The sequence below is a fragment of the Hetaerina americana genome, unplaced genomic scaffold, assembly GCF_022747635.1.
Source record: "Hetaerina americana unplaced genomic scaffold, ioHetAmer1.1.p SCAF_8, whole genome shotgun sequence".
Taxonomy (NCBI): Eukaryota; Metazoa; Arthropoda; class Insecta; order Odonata; family Calopterygidae; genus Hetaerina; species Hetaerina americana.
In genome coordinates, this window is record NW_027287427.1 from 10023058 (window position 1) to 10032267 (window position 9210).

Below are 9210 nucleotides of genomic sequence, written 5' to 3' on the forward strand. Positions count from 1 at the left end.
TCCATTCACTGTTTCAAAGTGACGTGTTAATAATTTTCTATTGATATGTAATTACTGTATTACGACTTTATCTCTCCAAAAAGTATACTCATATACGTAAATTGCGTCTTTTATCACATATTTTTTAATAAATAACTGTTTTCAAAAATGTTTGAAAGCGTAAAATGACAGATGACTGTGAGCATTTGCTATTTCCAACTATCATAAGAGCGCTAAAAAAAGCAAAAATATCTTCCGATATTTTGTTCTCAATTTGGATCGACGAAATAATGTTTTTTAAGGTTCAGCACGACTTGTATTGGATTTTAATTTTCAATCTCGGATAACTGGACTTGCTTGGTTTTCAGCGATGTTCAAAGTGCAGTTCCTCAAGATTGAATCTCAAGTTTCACGCGTAACTTTATCCCAGTTGGTCTCGGGGAGAGCAGAATAGATGCCCTTGCTCGCAGGTGTTCATTTCACATTGATTTGTGCGGTCGTTTTTGAAGAGAGATGTTTTCCGTGAGGCTTGGTTTCGAGTGTATCAGTACCAGTATGGATTCCTTACAAAGAATCTTGGACACCGATGGTGGCATCGCAGCGGGGACTCGCTGAGTGCACATTACTCGATTATGTTTTAACTAACAGTTAATAAAAAATTGACGGGGGAAAACAAGTGAAAACACATAACAATTGAACAAGGGCTATATTACCAGGAAATGGTTTTTCTTATCAAAATAATGAGATATTACCAGTCTATCACAGAAAATTGGCACAGAGCAAAAGAATTGCAGAGTTGGACAGTGAAGGGCGAATACCTGTTACCTTTTGAGTAGTTAATGTTATAAGAAATCATAAATATGGTGGGAACATCCAGGCATATATAACCATAATAAAAAATTCGCTGCGGACAGGATTCGAACCTGTGAGGGCATAGCCCATTGGATTTCGAGTCCAACTCCTTAACCACTCGGACACCACAGCTTAATGAATTAACGTCGAAACTTAAATCTTATTTGGTTGGTAATTTGTCTTAATACCTAAATCCTGACTCAGATGAGATGATGTGACTTACACGGCCGTTCCGTTTACTTACTTGCCAGTCTTTTTTGTGTATATTCAATATCTTCCCTAAATATTTTACTACTTGTTGCATAATTCCTTACGTTAACAACAGAGTTAAGTATATGTCTGCGAAGTTTAAATATACGATCACTCCAAGGGCCACTTAATAATGCAACAGAGAGGAAAAGGTAAATTTAGGGCAACAAATCGGGAACTTTGAGTGAATTGCTGGGGGAATGAGAAAGGGAATTGAATAATTGGTATTAGTACCTCTACTGAAAATTAGTTCTACCTTTCAGGAACCAATGAGATTTCTTATAGCTGGAATCAGAAAATATTTCATTAGCCCTCAACGTTACTATTTTCCTTGTCTCTCCGCCATGATTTCTTCTATTTTTAAAGCAGTCATGCCTTCGCTTATGACCAATAATTTTGTGGCGCTCTGTTGACTTATGGATGTGCACTTATTATCCAAAAGTATGAATTGCTCCCATTTCACCACATATTCTATTGCCGATTGGTGCTATGAGTCAACATCGAAATGAAGTAGGCCGGCAAAAGTGGATGACCCCAAGGAAAACAATTGCAGTACGATTGACTGCCGTAGAAATCGAATAGGGGTCGATTGCCTTAGCTTTCATTGGATTAGAAGCATTCCGTATTATTTTTCTGTTCAATTAAGTAGATATTTTTGGCAGGAAGCCAGGGGTCACGAAAATTTTCGCTTTTGCATTACCTTGCAAGAATTGGAAGATAGGGGATGGACGCATCAATAGAAACTTCAGTTGCCAAATGCCCTATCGGAATGTTACGTTTTTATAAATGGAGGACATCTTTAGAGAGTACTTATGCTGCTGTTATCCTTGGAACGTGCTGTCATATTTTCACTTGAAAGATCGGTCGAGTCCACCTTTTGCTCCGGATCCGATGTTCATTATTTGCACACATTTTATTGAAACTAAAGGAGAGAAATGAGGGAACTCTTATCTTACATCAGTCTCATTTTGGTTTACATATTTGCTCCTTGGTAAGATTGATGTTGGGGATATTAAATTATGCCTATTACAAGTCAAAGTATCAAAAATTCAGCCCATTCATTAATTGCATGCGGCTGTTTCTATTTCATTAAACTAGCAAATTTGGAATGAGATCGCACAATGCCACGTGCAAATAGCACATTTATGCGAAATATATATGTATGGAAGAGCTTGTAAAATTTGCGCGTGGATATGTAACTCTTGAGAATTTTGATTTAATTACCTCGTTATGAAGTTACGCTGTGAAACGGCGAGTTCGTATTTCAGGTCGAAATATCGGTGCCAAATCGCTTAAGATTGTGGAGTTAATCCTCTTTCAAGAGGTTTAACTCCACAATCTTCCAAAACCTCTGTGGGTATCACAAGATGAACCATTTGAAGGAGAAATGACTCTTTATGTCGATTTATTCAGCTGTCATTTTCCCCAAACTCTTGTTGCGTCAACGGTCTGTCTCGATGGTCATATACGCATTTCCCGAGAGCGATATTGGGTCAAGATATTTTAACGCGGTAAACCCAACTCTTTGCAATCATCACCTCGATATTTACCAACGTGGAAAATGGCATGCGCCACAGCAGCCGATATTTATTTCGTTCTAGTAAGTTCACGTCCCAGTGTCGTATCGTAAGTATACATAGTGTTCATCGCATAACCATAGTTACGTGTGAGAGAGTTTTTAACTGTGAAGTTCACCGATTTTTTATTCGTCAACATGCGACGGTTTTTTTTCAATTATTAATTTGCAAAAACATTTGCTAGCTCGATGTCCAGCCATGTCAATTATTTATCGTTCCCTTCCGATCCACGCACCAATGAGGCCGAGCTAAGTGCCAGCCCATCAGGACACCTCTGGGCAGTCGAGCGCCGTAATTCGTTACGTTTCGAGGTCCATTCTCGAGCGAAACGAATCATCCAAGCAAATTTTCTATTTGCCGCAGGAATCCTATTTTCCGGTCTTCTTTGTACACCCGAAATCAATTTGGGTTCGGCGCTGATTGATTTACGGCAGGCAATTATCGTGAGGACGTACCCCCCCCCACCCTCTCCCCCCAACCCTTCTCGCGAGGAAATGCTGCGGCAATGACAAAAATAACCCGCCAAAGGATCCCCCTCCCACGCTTCGTCGACAGGGGCGTGCCAATCTAAAGGAAAGTTATTGTATTTTGGGTTGTCCGTCGAAGTACATACATCAGCGAAGGTGTAAAAAGGGAAACAAGGGGCAAACTCGGTTTTGGCATCATGCCCATGTCATCCCGCTTTGCATCACTCCCTTTTATCATTATTTTTTTTTTTAGATGTCAGTTTTGAATTCGTACGCTTTTTTCCCATTCCCTGTACCCTCACTCGCCCCGACATCTCTCCGTGATTTCTTTTATTCCTCTCCATCCCTCCCCCGGCAGCCCGATAGCCTCTTGTTCGGTTCATGTCCCTTCCTTCCTCTTTCTTTTTTTTTGGCAAGTGTGACACGGACGGACGTCGCACGGGGGTGGAGAGGGGATGGGAGGGGAGAGGGGTAGGCGAGAGAGTGGGCGTGTCAGCAGAGTGGCGGGGATGTGTGTAAGGAGAAGAGGAGGAGGAGCGGGCGTGAGAGTCCCCGCCGACCGGAATTCCAATCCGTGCTTTCTCTCTCTCTTCCTAAAAAACCCTTGCATGAGAGGACGAAGAGGAAAAAATAAGGAGGCGAGAGAAAGTGGAAGAGGGAAAAGGAAAAAAAATAGTCGAGGGTCGTGACCCTTTCCCCTCCCTTCCCTTTAGGGATCTCTGTGGAGCGTCTTGAGATGGTGGGATGGAGGGAAATCGGTGCTGGAAGGCGTGTGCGTGTGTATGGGTGTGAGAGGGGTAGAGTGTGATAAGGATGGAGTTAAAAGGGGTCCAGGGAAACGATAAGGGTTTTTAAGGGGTAAGGGGAGAGGTCTGGGTAAAGGGAGCATGGGAGGAGGGGGCAGGGACCTTTAAACCCTTCCAGCCCCCCATACCTCGAGTGAATTCATGGGGCCCTTCGGACACATAAAAGATGAGGGGGTCGGAGGAATTATAATGCTACCATATCCCCCCTTCTTTTCGGGAGTAATTCTGCTAACCACCACGGGAGGTCGTCGCCGCTACCGCTTTCCCCCTTTCACTTGGAATTGGAGACTTGACTGACCCTCCTCGCTAAGGGTGGCGGGGTCTATAATACATTATACATGTACCTACTGGTATACATAATACATGCCTACATACATAAATTCGGAACCATTCCATTCGCCAGAGCAACCTCGCCAGGTCTCTCTTTTTTTCGCTTGCTCGTTCGCTTTTGTTTTTGAGAAGTCCTCCTTTTTCTTTATCCTTTATTTCTTCCTCAAATTGTGCAATGGGCACAAATAATCCCTTCTTTTCTCCTGCGTGTTTCCACGACACGAGGTTAACCTTGGTCTCCCCACCTTTCCAGTACTCCACTCTCGTATTGCAAAATGCAGTCATGTCCCGATATCGCCTGAGAATATCGGTTCTCAACTTGTTGCCGTAGGCAAATGCAGTAATTTTAATACGTATTTGGGGGTTGGTTTTGGCTTTGTGTCAATCAGTATTGAATTATTTTCGTCCTTGATGAAGGAGTTTCGTCCAATGGATTGCAAACAGAGGCTATTATCACACATATCCATCTGATTATTATTTTTTTATGGGATATCATTTATTCCTGTGTCATATGAGGGCATTAATGTATACGAGTACATGCATATACGTATGCATCATTAAGATATTGATTTAGATCCACAAAGTTGCAAGTTTTTTGATAGATTTTTACTGCATTTGTGGGTGCATGCTCATATTAGTTGATAGTATATATATTTACATATGTTTAATTGGAAAAGGTTTTCGCATGAATATATATATATATATATATATATATATATATATATATATATATATATATATATATATATATATACATATACTTTGTGGGTCGGTGCGCCTCTGTGGTTGAATTTGTTGGTTTTGTATTTGGTTTTATTCTATTTTATGGGTGGTGACCTAACACCCTCCAACCACACGCTCTTGCAGTAGACTGTGGGGTATTATGTAGGTGCAGAATAAAAGTCGTGTTTTGCATTAATTATTCATTTAAATTAGTTCTGCTGATCTAGGAAACTATTCCAACGCTTTTAGATTTCATTTTTTTCTCATTTAAATATCCAGCGGAAACATGAAGGAAGTTATATTATAACTAGTAAATGAAACATTTATTTAGTAATGGGTTTTTATTCACGATCCACCGTACGCTGCAACATACTGGAATGGGAATTTTGTACTCCGAAGGGCTAGTAAAAAGGTTGCCTAATCATGAAAAATAGAATGCAGTCCAGGGAATGCGTAGTGAAATATAATGACATTGTTTATATGGCCGTTCTCTTTTTAAAATAATGTGCCCACCGTCGTAGTAACCTGAAACTTTTCTATAGAACGGTAAATGTTCTCTGAAGGCACGCGATGCTAATTAATTACCTAATAGAGGACAATGGCGTGAAAAAAACACCAGGGTGACTTTCCTGGGCATGCAAAACAAACTGAAAAATCCTTACAACTCCCCAGAAACTACTTGTTTAGCAAATTCCTTAATTACCGACGTCTTAAATAGAACGTAACAATATAACCAGAGGGGCTTTATTTCCGCAATTTCAGCGCAGAATGGGAGTTAGATAGGGTATTCAAGTCGCCACACGACGTCTCTGCCATTGTCTTCCATGGAAACTTACCAGGCGCCGTCCATAAATGACATCACTTTGTTTTTGATCATTTATTCCAAGGCATGCTGCACCTACCCCTTCCATTCTGGTCCCCATGAAACGACATCAAGTTGTTGCCTCCTTTAATAAACAAAAAGTCCTTAGTAATTTTGCGGGCATTATCTGCCTCAGCGTGCTATTTATAATTCGCTTCTTTCTTCTTCATGGCGTCATGGTGTCCGCAAGACTTTTGCGTGACGCTCAATCGGAAACAATTCTAGAAGTGCAATTTGAGAACTAGAATAGGATAAAAAATCTTTTGATCTCTAACCGCAATATCGAGGTGAATACTATCATGCTACGAGGAAGCATATTCCATGTCAAGAACGGTCGATAGAACTGTTTATTTCACAGTGTTTTATTTAGTTAAGTCATACTTACGGTGAGAGTAGCAGAAATACTTTACACCTCTGTCTTCACTTCTCACTAGTGGGCTTAACTTTATTTATGGATGGCATCTACCTTTGCTTCTTTTCACTCGATTCCCCGCGTGTCTCTCTGCCTCCTGGTCTTGTCATAAGTGCTATCTGACCGAGTGAGATTGAAAATCAATGCAGCATCCTAGCAGGCATGTGTTGGATATCGAATTGAATTGGGACTTTAAATTTTGAAAAGTGAAAGGTGGACGTGATAGAAATTCAAGCAACCAGATATGGGTCAGGTATATGCTGTGCGCGACTGACTCGTAAATTTCTATTTCTTTCCAGAGCGACAAGAAAGAAACAATATTTCATCCATTAAATTTCAATATTTCATCAAGATTCAATATTATCGTTCTATTTTTAAAGCTATAAAATGGCGTGCGACACTTGACATTTAGAATTAAACTTAAAAAAGTGCGTAGTGATAAATTTTTGGGACAAAATCAAATCCAACCCAAACGCCTAATGCATCGGGAACACCGAAATGGAATGTGTAGACTCGATTAAATACCTAGGCGTTACTCTCACTCACGATCTCTCCTGAATAAAACACGTGCGGGGAATATGTGGACAAACTAAAAAAAATTAGGGTTTATCAGAATAGTGCTAGATAAATGTGAGGAAAAGGTCAAAGAGAAATGTTATCTGTCGTTGGTTAGGCCTCATTTAGAATATGCTGCAAGTATATGGGATTCTCACGAAATTGGATTAGCTTTTTCACATAATCCCCGTATGTGTTTCACCCAGGAGGGATCGTGAGTGAGGGTAGCGTTTAGGTATTTCATTGAGTCCACATATTCCATTTCGGTATTCCCAATGCAGTAGGCGTTCGGGTGGGGATGGCTCTTTTCCCAAAAATTTATGACTACGCACTTTTTTAAATTTAATTCTGATTGCCAAGTTTCGCACCAGTGTTATATAGCATTAAGGTCATCTGGCAAAGCTGCTGTGCGCTCAGGATCGCGGATATCACGTTAAGTCACTTCGTCATCGGCAATTAAACGTATCTTACTAGTGATTACAAAGTCAACGTAGTTAACGTAAAGTAGGAATAAAAGAGGTCCGATGACACATCCCTGGGGAACACCTGAAGTAACTTCTACTGTTGTCAACGTATGGGTGGTATTAAATAAAAGTTTCAATATTTATATTAGTGTTTTAACGTTATTTGCCGACCAACAGTCACGGTGACAGCAGAGGAAGTGGTAACATTTACATCCCGTTAGAGGAGTGGCTGGATCTCCAGCTCCATCTTCCATTTAATTTCATTGTCTCATCTCTTTCAACATTTTCAAGAGTCCTCTAGCTGTATCACAGGAGAAGCAGGCTCTTCATAAGTCTCCTGTAGCTTATTGGCCTAGGATGTTTATTTTTTCAGGAGAGCGCAAATGCAGCATATTGCTTCGCATGTCATCGAGTGCTAACTCAGTCGCTGCCGTAGAACATATTTAAATATACAGTCTTCCGATGACGTAATACTAGAGTCAAACCAGTGAAACCTTAACCACAACTATGACACTTAAAACAGAAAAATAAAATTAAAAAAAATAACTTATGCATATAAAAAACATGAACGCTCTTTATTGAACAGTCCTCGCACTTTCATCTCACTTTACATAATTCATTTTCAGTTTCTCAAATAATGTCAAATAACTCTTTAATTCTCTTTTGATTTCCTTACCTTTATTTTTAAGGTGAAATATTTTAAAAAAATAACTAAGGTTTATTTAGGTATTTATATTTTATTTATTGAAACCGTTTATTGTGATCAAACAATGCATATGTTAAAAAACGTGTATTTTTTATGGCTTTATTTTTATAACAACGGCTATCACGAAATTTATCCATGGATATATTTTTATCCAACAGTTACATTTGAGTATGACCCAAGGCAGTTCTTCATCTGCCAAAGTGACCCAAGAAACCCAAAAGTTCAGACAACCCTGTTTTGAACCCTTTTCCATCGCCACCTTTTGAACTTGTGTAGGTGGGAGGAGGGTCACTCAGTCGCCGTTCAATAATCCACGCAGGGATCGCATCGCATCAGCGGGAGGGCAGTGAAGGCGTCCGTTTGGGGGCATTGCGCCCTCTAAAATCGTAGTTTGGGATGCGGGAACACATCCGCGATTACTTCTCGCCGAGACCGCCAAGGGCTTTGTGCAGATTCGATTGCCACTCACCGCTCGCAGCACGCGCTAACTCTAACCGCTAAAACCGACACGTACACCTGAGATACGAGAAAATATTTAAACGCTTCGTATCTCGCATATGTTTAATTGATTCTCCCTGTTCATGGATCAAAATTATGGATCATTACATACTCTATGCTAAAGGGTGGTAAATAAACTGTATGGTGGCTTTGATTTTCTTTCACTGTTTCTGATTCGTTATTCCCTTTTTGCGTGAATGAATGAGATCACCTCGAAAATGTCCAGATTGGGTAATGATAGCTCTTTGGCCGAAATATTCCCGCGGTTGCCACTCTGATCAAGCTGAATCGATATTGTTTCTACTTGTATTTTTTAAATGAGCTTAAAAAATGACTTTGGCATAATTTGGAAGGCTTTTGCCATTGTTCTCAATACACTGACATCTGTCTGAATGATAGTATAGTTGTACTGTGACAATCACCGACAATTTTAGATTGACTTAATGGGACCTGGTGGGATTTCAATATTCATATTTGTATAAACCTTTATTATTTTTAAATTTTCACCATAAAAAGTAACAATTTTCACGAGATGATTAGATAAGCTCGTTAAGGATTGATGTCGCTGTGTTCTATATCCGGATCTCTTCTCAAACTCTTCTTTTATTATAGCATTTTGTACATTGCCTTGCATAGTACCTTAGAGGGAAACGCCACGGTGTATGGTAGTGAGTCATTGCACTCAAGACTATTTTGGACCCCAAATACTTTTCCGACCTTGTGCGTTCGT

The 9210-nt window shown here is 40.1% G+C and overlaps 1 non-coding gene across 1 annotated transcript; it reads right to left on the bottom strand.

Moving 5' to 3' along the window:
- Window positions 1–881: 881 nt before the first annotated feature.
- Window positions 882–963, bottom strand: TRNAS-CGA (transfer RNA serine (anticodon CGA)). Its single transcript has one exon. It is a non-coding gene; the product is annotated as a tRNA-Ser (tRNA).
- Between the last annotated feature and the right edge of the window lie 8247 nt (window positions 964–9210).